This window comes from Oreochromis niloticus, linkage group LG13 (genome assembly GCF_001858045.2).
Source record: "Oreochromis niloticus isolate F11D_XX linkage group LG13, O_niloticus_UMD_NMBU, whole genome shotgun sequence".
Classification (NCBI taxonomy): domain Eukaryota; kingdom Metazoa; phylum Chordata; class Actinopteri; order Cichliformes; family Cichlidae; genus Oreochromis; species Oreochromis niloticus.
Window position 1 is genome coordinate 24937333 of NC_031978.2, and position 16850 is coordinate 24954182.

Below are 16850 nucleotides of genomic sequence, written 5' to 3' on the forward strand. Positions count from 1 at the left end.
GGCTTTCCTTTTGCTAAATCCCTGTGCAATATGTAAATGCATATTTTGGCATGGCTAGAGGTCTAAGTTTTAGGTTAATGATATTTTATTAATTTTTTGTGGAAATAATTCATTCTGTTTAAGAGTACTGGCAGGCAAACTGGTTACTCACCACTGACTGAGGGAACGAGTCAAAGGTGATGCCAAGTTTAACAGTAAAACATTGCAAAGTAATCAGATGGGAAATTATATGAAGTTTAACTATTACTTGTTTGATTCTACTGTTTACACTGTTCAACTGTTCACTGTTGTGCTCTCAGTTGCTGAAAGTGTCTTTGAAACATCAGGATTTTTTCTCTTATCTTTATCTGACTGTCTAGCCCAGAGGCAATCCCCCTTCGGCCTTCTCTCTTTCTACAAACATGTTATAACTCACAGAGGCGCCATCCATTCTTTGTCGTTGATCCTTTGTATCATATCTTTCCATCACAGATACTGCAATGGCATCCTAAGGTAAGCTTTCATGCTGTATGTAGCTGACAAGAGCAGCTGTGCCTCTAATGTGCATCAGCCTCTCTGTGGAGTAGACAGAAAACACACCTTTGGCAAAGAAGAATGATGGGACAGTAGCAGCAATACTGAACCCAGGGCTGCTTGGCATGGCCTTGCTGTAAGTCCTTCCAAAGGTGTTAGGTAACCCCTACTAACAGGGCTGCGCATTAACCTGCAGCCCAGCAATTGTCTAGGTGTTCATGACTGCCAAGGGAAGCTGCCTTGGAAATACCAGCGTATGATAGACTGAGCTGTCTGCACCCTCCTGCCCATTTTGGCACCAGCTTCTTCCAGATGACAGCTGGGAAGTAATTAGCAAACTACCACATTCTTCAAAACACAGAAGGACCTCTCTCTGTCGGCATGCAAAGGCGCAACCGCTCGATGTCAGAGCGAGTTTCAGGATACAACTGCTTCCCCCTGAACTATGTGAAAAACGATCAACTGTTTCTGCACGTCCAGCCTAAATCTTTTCATTCTGAAGGGGGGATGCTAATAATTTAAAGGCCGATGTAGCTCTAATATAAATGAGTGTGTGACATGAGTAAATGAATCTTTCCCCACTGTCAAACACCAAAATAGAGCATGGATAGCTCCAAGTAATAGAGTTTCATAAAGTGGTAATAGAGGTGTGATCTAGCTTCTAAAAGTAAATAAGAGCAATGCAAGTGTGGCCCAAATAAGGCATTATACATATTAGAGAGAGCAACATATTCGTTTAATTTTAGAATAGTAAACGCCCACCTTTGTCTAATGCGCATATTAGCATAGCATGGAAACACAGTTGCTACTAATCACATTATTTAAAGCTTTGTGGCTAAACAGAGCAGTAACTCTGTACCTGTGTTTATAGCTACTCTTTTGCCACAATATGGCTGGTGTATATTTTTACTTTATGGACATACTCATAGTTTATGATTTTAATGTCTTGTCTTGCTCTAGGTATATGCTACAACTGTTACATGTTCATTCAGAGAATGCTACACACAGTTTAAACTGCACTCTAAGCCTCTGCAGCTAATTATTGTTTACAATGGTGTCATTCTGTTTATACCTCTGAAGTGTGCGTTTCCACTAACATGGCTAACTTGGAAAGTAACACAAACCAACAGCCATCATCGATTTTATTTGTTCACCTGTGATAGTCTTGGTATGACAAATAAAAATGGCTGCCATGGAAAGGACAGGCTGCTAATACAAAAAATGCCTACAGGTTACAACAGTTCCTGTTTCTGAAAATGTGTTAAAGGTAAACATGTTATCATTCTGGCAAGGATTTGTTTTTGTAAAACTATTTTTACATCTTCCTTGGCTCATACTTGAAGCAGTGACTTTTCTTGGCCGGTGCTAACTGCGTTAGCAATATTGTTCATAAAATAAAAGTGTAACTGGAAAGCATTAGCATGTGTTATCATCAGTGTCTTGATAAGTGTTATCTCGGTTAGTCAGATGTTTGTTAGATGAGAACGTAATAGGAAAGCTTAAAAAGGCATATTACAAATGTTGAGACTGCTTATTCAATAATAATAATAATAATAATAATAACAATGACAAAAATAATTTTGATTGTTTTTGGCAGTCAAATTGAAACAGCAGAACATTTACTTCAAGTGTAGTTTTGCAAAATGGTCACTAGAGAGCAGCAAAATATCACTGAATCCTAATTAGAAAATAGTTGAAACTGTGTGTTTCTGTTTTTAGGCTCCATACCTGTATCACTTGTATTTCAAAAGAAAAACAAATATCCTCAGAACAACAGCATATTGACCTGAACACAAACAAACAAGCAAACTCTAAATCACTCCCAGACTGGTTTTCATGTGTGTTTCCTTTTGGTAGGACACAAATAAGAAAGTTTTATTTATTTGATATCTATCCTGAAGCATTTGATCCTCAATAAGCTAAAGTTCAAAATAAAAGACCTGCACACACAACTGGAGGCACTCTCATGATAGTCTTGTCATGTCGGCACAGTGCAGCATTGTAGATGCGTTTAAAACCGCAACAGTGGAATTGCTAATATTTTATTGTAAAACCATTTTTTTGCAATGAGAAATCAGTACAGTACTGTGCAAAAATATTATTGATAGAAATTCAGAAATAGGTACAGAGATATAATAAAACACAGCCAAACATAAATGAAAATAAAGCATATATATGGCAAAGACTATGCAATTCTAAAGAGATTAAAAGGTGAAATTTGGTAGGACCACCTTTGTTTTTAAACACAGCCTGAACTCTCTCTGGCAGTTTTCGTGTAATTTGTTAAAGTAGTCTTCAGGAATAGTTCTCCAGGCTTCCTGAAGGACGCACAAAGCTCTTCTTTGGATGTTGGCTGCCTTTTGTTCTGTTGTCTGTCCAGATGATCCCACACTGCTTCAGTAATGTCGATGTCCCGGCACTGAGGAGGCCAATTCATGACTGATGGAGTTCCATTGTTTGTTTACTGTCCAGGTAGGCTTTTACTGCACTGGCAGTGTGTCTCTCCTGACTTCTCCAGTCCACTCCATAAGAGTGATGCTACTGATTTTCAGTCCAGTTTTTGTGTATTTTGGCATACCTGAGCTTTTGTCTCTGTTTCCATTTGTTAGGAATGGCTATATGACAGCCACCCTTCCACCGAGAGTGGAATCAACATAGGTCATATTACAAGTCTTTGATGTAGACAGTTTTTTTCACCTGCCACTTCTTATTTTGTCTTCCACCCATCAAGTTTCCTCAGATTTTTTTTAAAGACACACTGCAATCCATATCAAAATAGGCCAAGTTTTTTGGCTAATAGTTCTCTGGGAATTTTATGGCTGTCAAATTTTCTATTCAGCTAAAGAAATGGAAAAAAAAGTAACAAAGTGTCTAAAGATACAATTTAAAATTGGTTCTTTGCTGTGTTCATCCATTGCATTCGGTACCCTTTTTGTGCTTGAATGATTCAGCCAGTGTTAAGTGTCTTAATAAATACACTTGACCTGAAAATGGTGAGGTAAAAAAGCTTCACAAAGCCTGGAGAACTATTGCCGAAGACCACTTTAAAAATGTATTAGAAAATCTGGGCCCTTGGAAGCAAAATATTAAAAAAATGAGGGGTAGTTCAAAAGTTTAATACAGTACTATATTTGCACAGGTACAGTGTGATCTATAGCCCTTGTGCAGTCACATGTTGCAGTGAATTTTGCAGTCTATTGATGGAGGCAAGTGTTCTATATATCACCGGCCTGGTAATAAAGGGGGTTTTCTTGCCCTTGGCTAATATATGCCATATTCATATGGCATATATTAGCAAACCCAAGTTTCAGCTTCTTTTTGGCAGGCACCTGCTAGTGTTACTGATTTCAGAAAAGCTGAAACACGTCACATATTTCTCACAGTTTCAGTTGCAGATCTTCCAAGAAAGTTAAAAAAAAATGATCAAAGACATCTATTTACGTTACATAGCAAAATCTATTCAAAGTGCTTTACAGACAAACTAATAAAAATTTAAGAGTACATAACTATAATGTAATAAAACCGTGAGAGAAGGAGATGGCATTAAAATTTTCATTTAAAAAACAAATCCTTCATATTACAGTTTGAAGTTGTAACGTATTCGTGTAATTATAATTTTAGGGTAAAAACTACTCTATAATACTAAAGAGAGAAACCCCAAATTTTTCTCATGTGGGTTTCACAGGTTGCCTTATTTCGACAATTCTTATATGTAATACGTGTAATTCCTATAATATACACTAGGTGGTGGTGTCGCACTGACTATTCGCCTCATATCAATGAGCTCTGTGATTAACTGATATCAAATTTAATCTGTGCAATATATCAGCTCATGAGCTTATGTAGAAGCTCATAAAAAGATCTGTGTAATCGCACTAAATTTATTCTGTTTTGGTGAAGCGCGCAGATGATTTTCAACATATCTGTTTGTCATTGACCTAAACGCAGCAGCCGGGCCATTCCTGTATGCTTGCTTTTGCAAAAGAAGCTGCAATCAGTTAATGCCCCAATAAAAGCATAATATGCAAATCATGTGGTGACATATGGGAAAGGATTTGTGCTCGAGGGCTTATGCGAAAAACAGGGGGAAAAATGTGAAAGAAAATAATTTAAAAGTTATGGTGCCTGTTGGAGTGCTACCCTGGCTATGGAGCAGTGGGTATAACGCTGGACATTATGGGAGCTTCGGAGAAGAGAAGATTTATGCTGCGCTTGGTGGGTTTGCAGTGGCAATTTTGAACACTGAGATTTGAAATTTGCAATCACCGGGGCGTTGGTGGTGATAGAGTAAAGCTAACGGGAGAGACACGGAGAGAGAGAGAGAGAGGGGAGAAAGGAGAGAGGGAGAGGGGAGCAGATACTTGGTAACGCATCACAGCAGGACAGGCAATCGAGTCTAAAGGCGCCCAGCCAGCGACGGACACGGACGAGGAAGGTAGGACAATATGATAATGGCATGATCACACAGTTGTGAGTTTGTGGACACAAAGCAGAAATGGAGTGATGACTGCAACAGGGAAGAGGTTTCCACATAAATAATAATGTTTTGCGTGATCTGCTCTAACACTTCCATCACCATGTGCCGCAATTTGCGACTTTTTATGCTCACAAATAGGTCTGACTTCGGCATTTCGTGAGGCAGTGCGTTTTCAATTTCCGCACAAAGAAGAGTTTTGGAACTAGTTGCCTGGTGATGCAATTAATGTTTTAATGTGGTAAGATTTTACAGAAATTTTGGACATTAAAAAAACAGCACCTGCACTTCATTCAAGTTGCGTCGTTTTCTGTAACGCCTCTGTCCAACTGTTGCTGCTGTATCATCAAATTCTTCTTATGTTATTTTGTCAGAGTAACTAAAGAGACCGTACATGTGAGGTAGCGTGCATTCTTGCGCAGAGGTGTCAGGTGTACGGTGTTATCTCAGGTAGCCCTGGCGACTCTAGAAGTGCCTGCTGGGAAGCGCCCCGGTGCCCACTTACTTATTCATGTGTCACCTGAACACCGCTGCGACGCAACGCTTACTTAGAACTTTTATATATTTATAAATGCGTGTGTGTGGATTTGCTTCATAAATAGGTGATGCTGCAGCTTTGCATAGTAGCGCCGGTGTACTTGTGGTTGTTATGAAACTGAATGAAATCTTTATATGCTTGCCTCTAGCAAAGTGAAATATGTGACAATGAGGAAAGAGTAGCTCAATCAAGTTCTTTTCAAACTGTAAACCTGATAAAGTGAGCAGAAATCCACTTTATATGTTTTCATGTATTTATTTATTTATGTGAGCAAGCTTCTCACCATAGCAGTAATGAATCACTTGCAATCAAGGCTAATATGGGAATATCTTTTTGCCTTAAACAGTATAATTCAGATTAAACATTGTAATCAGCAGCTGCAGTTTTAATCGGGATTAATTAATTAAACAGTCAACAAGATTTTTGTTCCTCTGAGAACTGAAAGAGTGTCACTGCTTTTATTGTAATCCACTGCGAGATCATTTTGGCCTTGGTAATCCCATATTCTGGGTTTTCTTTCATCCTTGTTTGTTGTGGACTTGTATATACTGTAAGTGCAAATATAATTGCTATGCTATTGTGACTTTGGTTATAATGTTAAAATATACCATAAAAACCACATTTGCTTGTTTCATAAGCCTTTAAAACGATTGTTAGAATGTGACCTTCTGTTCAAAGAATCTCATGTTTTATATTCTGCGTGTGATAAACTGGAGAGAAACTATTTCAGTGTTTCATGCATTATGTGGGGAAAGCACGCCTCTGACAGTTGCCCTTTCTGAGTCACTGTCATTCTTTAAGTTCAAAAATACGAGAAAAAAATAGTGAAACGGAGAGTCCATATCTGACAGACGCCTTGACTGGCAGCCTCAAATGAAACCCAATATGAGGGATAGAGGAATGAATTGCAGATATGGTGACTGGACTGGACTGTTGTATGAGGTCTCAGGCAGGAAGCAGAGCAGAGGATAAAGACAAGAAAAAGAAAAAGCTGTAGTACTGTAAAGTTTAAGAAAGGTAAACTTGCGTAAGAGGAAAAGGTGGGAAGATAATGAAGAGTGTGGAAAAGTGATAGATATTAAAATGAGGCAAGTCATTTTGTTCCGTGGTGTTGGCATAATTGCTGCAGCTCAGCTAATCTGTGGAAATTGTGAGTGGAACCATTGGGAAAGGGCTGCTGTTAATTATCAGGTGTAAAAGCATCTGAACAGGCTGTATACCTGCTCTTGAGCGACAAAAAAGTGATGGCTGAAATGTTGGTACTAGTTATTTGTATGTTTGTTTATTTTGAATTAATAGATTTCTAGAAGCCAGAATTGAGTTTAACAGATTTTTAAAATTATCATCTATGTACAGTGCACATGTATATTAAACACAGTGCTCTCCATATGACAGCTTTCAGCACAAAGCTCACAGATGAAAGGTTTCCGGCCTTTTGACTTTCAGTTTTAGTAACTACACCACATTCCCTGTGATTATAGCCATTGCATGTTTCCCACTTTTCCAATTTCTGCACCAGCCTCTCTCCTGGTCCAACTACGTGTGGTCATTAAATCAGCCAAGGCAGTCGGGCAGAACTGAAGAAAACAGGCTAGAGAAGAGGAGAGGGAAGAGGAGACGATTTTGCTCAGCCAGTTGTTTTACAGGTGCTGCCATCCTTATGGATGTGAACACAGGCTTTTCTTTGTAATGGTGTACAAAAGGCACATATTTGATCAGATCAGTGACAGTGTCCTCTTAGGGAAGGAGATGGCTAAAAGAGTTGGTTGTAAACCCAACAATCCACAATAATCCTGTTCCTGTCTATTGCTACTAATCCCTGTATTGATTCTTTATTGTGTAAGTGTGAAACCATTATGAAGGAATTTAGAAATTGAAATTTCCCTAAGGACAAGACTGAAGCTTTTTACTCATTGTAGTGAAAACACTGGGGATTCATATCTAAGCCAGTAGCATTTACCATATTGAAATGCGTTCTCCCCTGGAAATAAACCATGCCATGTAAAACAAACAAAACAGCAATTTAATGGCAGCTCTGTGACAAATCCTTGTTGTTGGTATTTATGCCTGGAATACTGCCCTGAAGTCGGAGTGGAACAGAACGGAAGATGATGGAGGGGGAGGAGAGACAGGAGGGCGAGGAAAGATGGGAGGCAGGACTCGTTGAGGTGAATGGTTGGGATGCAAAGGTCATCTGTGTTGGAGAGGAGCTGCTAAATGTTGTGTTTTGATCTTTCAAACAGAATAGACAGTCAAGTGCAGGCAGAGTAGCATGACTGTATCCTAACAGAGACAGAGACAAAAGGAGATGAATGAGTCTCTACAGGCTATCGGCTGCCCTGTGACACAGCTGTCTGTGTTTATGTTGTCTGATATACACTCGGGCCTCTGCTGGGACAGCGTTACCAAGCTCATCGCAGCGCATGAAGGCCAAGTGGAGAAAGAGCCTGGTGACGATACGGGCGTTTTATGGCTGACATGAAAATTTGGGAAGGAAGCAATCAGTTCAGATTATGGAGGAGTTAAATTTGTTTAGCGTCACAGAATCTGAGTGTGAAAGAAAGAAAAATCACAGGTTAGCCCTGAATTGAGGGAAATATAGTGTATATTGAAATAGATGGTGGGTTATTTCTCTGATTATGGTCTAAAATAAAGGGAAGGATTTTAAAAAAGCTGTTTTAGGGTATCTACTGTATGGCTGACAGGAGTGGAGATAAACAAACATTGTGACCGAGTAAAATGAAAGTGGAGTTGAGAACAACAAGGACGTGACAGTATATCGATCTTGGCTTTTTAGCAGTAGATGGATGAGAGGAAAAAGTCACCTAGTATATCATTATGTTCACACTACATACTTATACCACATAAAAGTCTAAAATAAGAGCATTAAGATTGCGTTGTCACTGTGCACTTAGGAAAAAGGAGATGACAGGAGGAGATACAGCTGTCTGACTCTGCTGTGGTGTTTTAAATGAAAATCTTATGAGACAACGAGCTGTAATGTTCATCTTTTTTTCTCCCCACAAAAGTCCATTATGATACTTTTTTTTGTGCATCATTTTGTGTTTGTTTTTCATTGCGTCGAATATGGATCTAGTCAACTGTTCTCACTTTTTCTGGCAAATTAATATTAAAGACATTCCTTCAGAACCGTTCTTGGCTTTCATAGCGTACATATATCATCATCATTTATCATCCGCGCGTAAGCACTTAATCACCTAAACATTTAAAAGACTTGTATATCCACAAATGTGCTCCTTTACCATACTGTAATAACACATGCCTACTCTGTCACAGGTGTTGATTTTTGTCCCTCTGCTCTTTAGCCCACAGCCTCCGTGATTTCCCCAAAGTATTCGGATTTTGATTGGTTAGAGCACTGGATTTTCCAGAGCTTCATCCCAGTCTATCTTAGATGAGCTCAGAAGGTAGCAGCTTTTGTGGATCTTGTTTATATGTTTTTCTTTTCTTTGCATATTAGAATTTTAACATTTGTAGTTGGAGTGATGCACTGTCTTTGCTAACAGTTCACAGGATTTTAAAAAATGATCCCTGAGCCCATGTAGTGATTTTCACTGGAGAACTTTGCCTCTGAGGGGCTTTTATTGGTTTTTGGCCTTAATGCTGTTATCTCATATTTGTTAACCCCTTAATTCTTTGAGCATCATTTTTGATGCATGCAGTTTTTTGTGAGTTTTGGAGACTTCTGCATCATCAGTGTGATTTTTTCCCCCCTGAAAAACAATACATTTTTGAACAATAAAAAAATGCCAGCAAATAAGATGCAAATTAATAGTTAAATATGGAAATTAACATTTAATTTATTTATTTATTTATTCATTTATTTATTTTTACAAATTTGTGAGATAGTTCAATGAACTCTCCATTTTGTAAGAAACTTGGATTTCTGGCAATCATTTCATGGTTAGGCATTTCATTTTTTAGACTTTTCCAAATTTTGGGGATATGTAAAATCCCTCTGGGATGGTAATGTTTTCTTATATTGAATCATCTTGTTAATTAACTGAGTTGTGAAATGTTTCACCAGATGTCTCTTTAAGCACTACACTATTTTTGCACTCTTTCCCTGCCCCTGCTCCAACATCCCTGAAACCCTGTTGTTACTGTTATTATCCCATGTAACACTGAACATGCTGAGGACAGACTCTTGGGTCACGCCAGTAACACCATAATTGTTTTATTAGTAACTGTAATACGATGACTGAATTTAGGAACAGCAATACCTTATTAAACATTTGGATGTGTTGCACCCAGCGCTGATGGTAACTTGCTTTTCACACGTTGTGGCGTTGGTCAACACGGGACAGGGTGTATCAATTGCGCCTTTTCAAGCGTTTTGTTACAGGCTGCTGTAATGATGCGCCATTCAGTGCTCCCGTGCTGTTCTGGATAATTACCATCTCCTCAGGTTCTGTGTAAGCTGCTCCCTCTCCCCTACCGTGTTTTGCAAGGCACTACTGTCAGCCCATACAGGATCAAAGCCGATGCAGGCATCTCCATTGGAAGAACAGTGTTGTCTTGGCATGTGATCTACAGTCCCCCATATCTTCTAGTGGGGAGTTAGTGATCTTTTATTGAAGGGAGGTTTCACTCCAGCTGCTTTCTGAACAAGCCAATCAGCAGGGACCTGCTTCGGCTCATCTGAGAACTGGAAGCAGCTTATGTTATGTTTTCTCCAGTTCCTTAAGCCTTGTGTAGAGTTTGGTGTGCATATATATGAATGACAACTCACATTGTTATTAGAAGACTGGGCTTAGGTCACTGTCATAAAAACAATAAAACAGAAATATTTTAAAAATCAGTCAAAAACCTGATTAAAAGTAAAAAAATACATTTTTATTCAATTTGAGAATAATAAGCAGAATTCACATTTTTGTACCCAAATTTGAGCCGGCACACCCGGACTTGTCTGAGAAGTCTGAAATTAATCAAGCATAACATTTAACCACTAAAGCTAGTTTGTTCTGTTCTGGACTGAAAGTACACAACTGTAATTTAGCATCTTAATCAAAAAATAACACCTTTTAATTTCTTACATTTTATTTTGTAAAACAGTAAATTTGAAAATTCTAAGCATTAAAAATATAATTTTAATTTAAATGCTTGCTCACACTGGTGGATTTAACCATTACTGAAGCATAAAAAGTGATTTTGATAATTACCAATGCTGTTAGGTATTTGGCTGGACATGTGTTGTTTTCCAGGATATAGTATCTCAGTGGCTATTGGCTTGATTTTCTCAAGACTTTGACAAAATCAGTTCACTTATAATCAGGGATCTGTGCCAGTTTGATTACAATTTCTACTCAGAAAGCACTGCATGCCCTGCAATCCAAATGGCATCCTGTTTACACTGCACTCTTGTCATGTAAGTGAGGTTTGCTGACTAAGGGTTTCAGAAAGTCATGTCATATTGGAGATGAAGAGATCAGGAGGGCGGGAAGGAAGACATTACTCAGCTCATCAGAGCGGTGCTGCCCCTCCCTCCTCCCTGACAAAGCCAAATGTCTGCTAATCTGTCTGTGATCACTGTGCTAATGAGTGATGGCTTTTTTATGAGCACCAAGGGCAGGCAGAAATCACTCATTGATTTGCTGTAATAACCCAGATTTGGCTGCCTGCTGAGGTCCAACACTCTCCCCTGAAAACGGTGCCTTTGAGATTAAAGCAAGTCAGACACAATTGCCATGTAATCAATAATATCGAGTGGTGTAAGCCAGGAGATACCATGTGGGAAGGCAAGCCTCTTTGGACAGAACACACTGGGTTCAGATATTACTCTTAACTTTATGGTGCCTTAAAAGGTATATCGCTGTCAGATAAACTCTGGGGTTGTAAATCATTACACAGACGTGGATCACCGCTATCCCAAACTTTACCACCAGGACATGTATAAAAAGGTTTCCCTAAATATTAAATAGACAGTAAGTGGACTATTGGACTTAAATTGTGGTGTGCGTAAGTGTGAGAAACTTGTGATCCAACATTTACAGGTAAAGATAAGCTCCTCTAACCACAACAAGCGAGTCTCAAGAACAGCCCAAGGTTCTCCTTTTGAAGTGTAGTTTCGATGAGATTTACTTACCCACAAATAAAAAGAGCACGGCCCTTAAAAATATGTATTTGTTGTGTTGCTGATCTATATTTTAGTAGTAGATATGATTTCTTCCAAAGCTTAGCACAGCGGTCCTCAGACATTTTTTGGACTACCCCACTTCAGAATCGAGTTGCGTGGTAAATCAGAAAAACGTAGAAAACACTAATAGCAGAAAAGTGAGAAGACTAAAAAGTGAAAAACATGAAAAAATCAGGTAGAAAAAACAGAAATGGGAGAAAGAAGGAGATGAACAGTAGCTCTGACAGAAACTGGGGAGCTGGTGGTGAAGGATTGATAGATGGTGACAGTATTACCAGTGGAGTGGGACAGTGCTGGAGAAGGACCCAGGTTGGTTTGAGGAACACCTCCTGCTGAGTCGAGTCCTCTGCAGTTTAATTGGCACATTTTGAGTTCAGCTTTTCCAGTTTTTAACAAAACTTGGTTAATAATTTTTTTTTTAAAACATGGTTTAAATCTGTGTCTTTGATTATACAATGCTCCTAATTTTTTTTGTTTGGGGACACATATTTCATGAACATGCTTAGAAATATTCTCCAGTTTCGCTTTCGTACATCATTTATACAAAGTCTGCTATCAAAGAATTGGTTTTAAGTTTGGAGTGTGTAAGACACGTGGCCATGGTTAGTGTTCCCGTGGAGCTATACAGAGTTTGATTGCAACCCTTCACCTTCCCACACTCCCCTACTGTGAAGTGATTGCAGTGATACATACTGTATGCATGTTGAACTGCACATGTTCACACAATAGGCTGAGTTAAAAACTTAACGAATCTAATTACCATTTCATTTTCAATAATGTTTCAAGCTGCACTACAACATAACAAGAGGGGTTGGGAATATGTTGTATTTCAGACAAATTGGCTTGTGTGATAAGATCACATTATGGAGCATGTGATTAGATCTTCGAAAAACTGATACGTTCTCAGAAACTTAAAATTAATCCATTAAAAAAACGCAGTTGGTTTGTGGAAGCGGCCATGTTGCCCTGCCATCTTGAATACAGTTATTTATGCTTCTTTTTGCTAAATTTATAATATAATGTGTTTCAAAAGCCATGAAACAAGCATTAAACCAGTGAATCAAACCATTAAACCTACACAAGCATTGTTGAAATGATTTTTCACTGAGTTTTCTCTTTCCTTCTTTTTGTTTGAGGTTTTTTTTTTTTTGCTAAAGCCAAATACGTGTCCAAAGATTGGACGCAGCATTTTTCGTTGGAACACAATGCTTGAGCTGTGCAGTCGGCTAGTGTTTGACTTTTCCTTCATGATGTTTCCATGTTCAGACTGGACAGGTTCGATTCAACACACATGGTATTACGACAAAACACATAATACACATAGTGTGACTACACACAGTAATATGTTTTAAATGGAAAAAAATCACAGAATTAGGAAACATGGGGCTGAAGTTCTGAACGTCGGTTTTGACTTATTCTTGATTCATTTCTCATCCTATTTGTCGTCAGATAAAAACAACACATGTAAAATCATCCTATTTCTGATGTCTACAGTTCAATGAGGGAGATTGGCCATGTATATTCGAAAGTAACTTTATTGCTTTGACCACAGACATGCTGTCCATAATATGTAAACATGTGTAATATATCTGTAATAATCTATAAAAGTTTCAAGGTTTGAAAGCCAAAGGGCAAAATGTATCAAAACCACATTAATCTAAAAGAATCACACTGCAGATACTGTAGACGCTGAGGGGCTGGCAGAGGCGTGAACATCAGACAGAGAGTCAAATCTTCTTCTAACAATGAGGCCAATACTGTCATAACTATGTGAGATCATAAATGGCCGTAATTCATTATAGAAAGAGAAAGTGAACATGGATCTGGCTTTTGGCATCTGCTGCTGCATAAATTCTCTCACAGCTGGATGAATGACGAGAGCCCCGCAAGGTGCAGGAGCAGCTGAGTGTACCTCAGCACATGCTGACAGCAGTATGTCAGTTACAGTCTATTAGTTTGTTGGTTCACTAACTGTCTTGTGGCTCATATGTTGGTATAAAAATAGGAGTAATCAGTGGCTGATGCAGACCGTCATCTTAATTTCTGAACAGGAATTTTGAAAAATAGCTAAAAGTTTAGAAAAAGTGCATTATTATAAATGTTATTACTGTTGTGAGTGCAGCTAATCATTAAAACTTTATCATGCTTCCCAAACCATAACCAGTGTGTGGAACAGGAACTCTGGGGCCCCGTAGCTGTTATCTGCTCTCCCTGGGGAGCACACTACCCAAAAGGTTCTAATAATTAGTCCCAACCTGCATATCAAGGCTCATCATTGGCATTACGTGCTATGACATGGGGACTCCACAACAGTCTTTACAGTTCAAAACGCATGCAGGCTCCAGGAACAGGAACATAACCAAGAGTATGCTTGTTGTTTTTGAGGATTATGCGCCACGAGTTTGTCCCCCAGGGTCAGACTGTTATCATAGAGTCATAGCATGTCCTGAGGGGTCTGAGGTAGAACATTTTTTCTGGAACCAACCTGAGCTGTGGTGCATCATACTATTCCAGTGTGTTTATGTGTAAATTTCTTTGGCTGGACCAACCCAGTCGTTGCTCACTACCAAGCCTACTCATCGCATTTAGCTCGCGGCAACTTTTGTCTCTTCACAGAAATGAAAATTAAGTAAAAGGGTCACAGCTTTGACAGGAAACATTCTTAGCATAGACCGGAGAACTAGAAACAGTGTGCTCCTGCAAAAGATCACTGCATAAAGGTTGCCAAATTTAAATAATGCATGGTTTTTCACTTTTTACTGAATTTTTAGAGTTAAGTTATTATGAATAACTTTCAAGTTTGTCATTTGCTCAAAGCAGTACTTAGCAGCTGGTTACTTTGCTTATGCCTCAGGCAGGCTGTAATAGGAGCCTGGAGTGATAGGCACAATCCAGGTTACACACATAGATAAAACAGGAGGCAGGTCGATGTGTGAGATTCCCTCGTCCTCCAGCTGCAGTATTGTCCGTCTGCAACTTTTGGAGGAATGCATATTTGTGAGAATGTTTAATAATGAATCCACCTGCATCCAGGTCACAGCAGCGATGCTGATGCAGTAAGACTTTTTTTTATTTTCCATGGCTGCTCCCAACGCTTTCAGATCTAATGTGTCAGTCTCGACCAGTATCCGTCAGTCATATTCACCCATTTGTCATCTCAGAAATGTCCGTTAGCATTTGGAGGAAGACTGAGTAAGGGTCTGGATTATGTGTGTGTGTGTGTGTGTGTGTGTGTGTGTGTGTAGGTAATAGACTGAGGGATGTGTTTCAGACAGCAATGTAAATATCCACCATTAATATCTAGGACAGGGTAAATAAAAATGATATATTGCACAACAGATATTTAGTACAAATTTCAAGGCATTAAATTATATCTTTCACAACAATAATATTTTACAAAGATGTCTTTTTTTGTTTTCAGGCATTTGCCTTTCTTCTAAGAGAATCAGTAGAATATGACTTCATCCTATATAGAACTACAGACATATAGAAAATGCTTTAAAGGGATTAAAAAAAAGAATTAAAATACATTGAATGACTTTGCTCACTTCTCTGTGTACAATTTCTTAAGATCTTTTTGGAGTAGACAGCTGGGAAATGGCTTTATTGATAGTTCTAATTCAGACTGATCAGCCCCAAGCATCAAGAAGGAACATTTCACCATTAGGTCCAGCTGTGTTGTATTTAACAAGTTTGACACATTGTGTCAAATACCAGTTAAGACCAGTAACAAATATGCAATATTCTGATACTATTAACCGCTATTTTTTCTATCAGACACATGAAACATAAACTAATTTCCCTAATACTTGTTATGTGCACTTATTTACTTGACTGTAGAGTTTAAAAAGACTTTTGTGAGGGGTCATGGGTTTCTTGTTCACACTGTCTGCTTGGATCATTTAGTTGTTGTGTTCCTGCTATTCTGCAACTGTGTTACCAACAGGGAAGTTGCAGAGTGCCCTCTGGTGGAAAAACTATCCAACATTAAGATGGTTGAAGGGTGTTTCTTCCATCTCCATCAAATTTTAATTTATCAGCCTTTATAAATAATGATACTGATGCGTTTTGTATTCAGTTACTGTTTGGTTATCTAGTTTGGTTGTCATAGATCATGGAAACCTCTTCTGACAGCCTTAAAGGACTTCCGTCCTACATGGTGAAGTTCAGGGACTTGTTGCAGTGAAGGATTGCCCAGATGTGGCAGTAAATGGTAAATGGCCTGTATTTGTATAGTGCTTTTACTAGCCCCGCCTAAGGACCCCAAAGCGCTTTACATACCCAGTCATCCACCCATTCACACACACATTCACACACTGGTGGAGGCAAGCTACAGTTGTAGCCACAGCTGCCCTGGGGTAGACCAGTAAGGGGTCTTGACTAAATGTCAGTATTTGGCGGATTCAAAACAAAACTCCCCTGAACGCCAGGTGTTCGGGGTCCCAGACAGATAAATTCATGTGAATAAAAGGGGGGAAAAGGAAAGGATGAAGGGATGAGGTAAAACAAATAATAGTGACAGCCATACAGAATGCATTGTTACAGGAATTGAAATATAATAATGCAGAGGAAGCTAGAATCCAAATGAAAACAAATGTGCCTATTGAAAGGGACACACATGCATAGCTAAAATCAAGACATATACACATACAAATACACTCACACACATATTTATACAATAAACAATGACAGCCTATTCTTTACTTTAAATTTCTTTCTCACTCACCTGTAAATTTTAGCTGCCTTGTTGGAATTGAATCCACTGCATAGAGTACACCTCTAACGGCACAACAGCAGCATTTGAATTGTATATCCATGCTTCTTACGCTGGTGTCTCTTTAGTCATTTGCCATTCTTTGCTATAAGATACATGAAGGAAAAGCAGCCCCATATTTGCACCATTTTTACCATGAGCGATGGCACAGTGGGCTTCAGGGAGAAGGAGGATTTGGAAAGATAACACTCAAAAATTAAGTTGTCACCAAATGAGTTTGCCTACCTGTGAGGCCCTGCTGAAATGACCTTCTATGGACATAGAAGTACATTTCAAAGTACATGGCTTAACATAAAGTTCAACATACAAAACTAATGTTCAGAAGTGCTCAGTGTGTCCCCTGCACTGCATATGTCCATACGATAGTCAAACTCGACCCATAGTTTTGCGAGCA

The 16850-nt window shown here is 38.8% G+C and overlaps 1 protein-coding gene across 3 annotated transcripts in view; it reads left to right on the forward strand.

Moving 5' to 3' along the window:
• The first annotated feature begins 4564 nt into the window (after window positions 1-4564).
• cdh23 (cadherin-related 23) overlaps window positions 4565-16850 on the forward strand; it is a 179327-nt gene continuing 167041 nt past the window's right edge. Inside the window, exon 1 of one of the 3 annotated variants that reach the window (XM_025897324.1) lies at window positions 4565-4948. The gene's annotated coding sequence lies outside the window, so the exon portion shown is untranslated. The remainder of the gene's footprint in view (window positions 4949-16850) is intronic. The other 2 variants (XM_019366741.2, XM_025897323.1) reach the window with 2 other exon arrangements.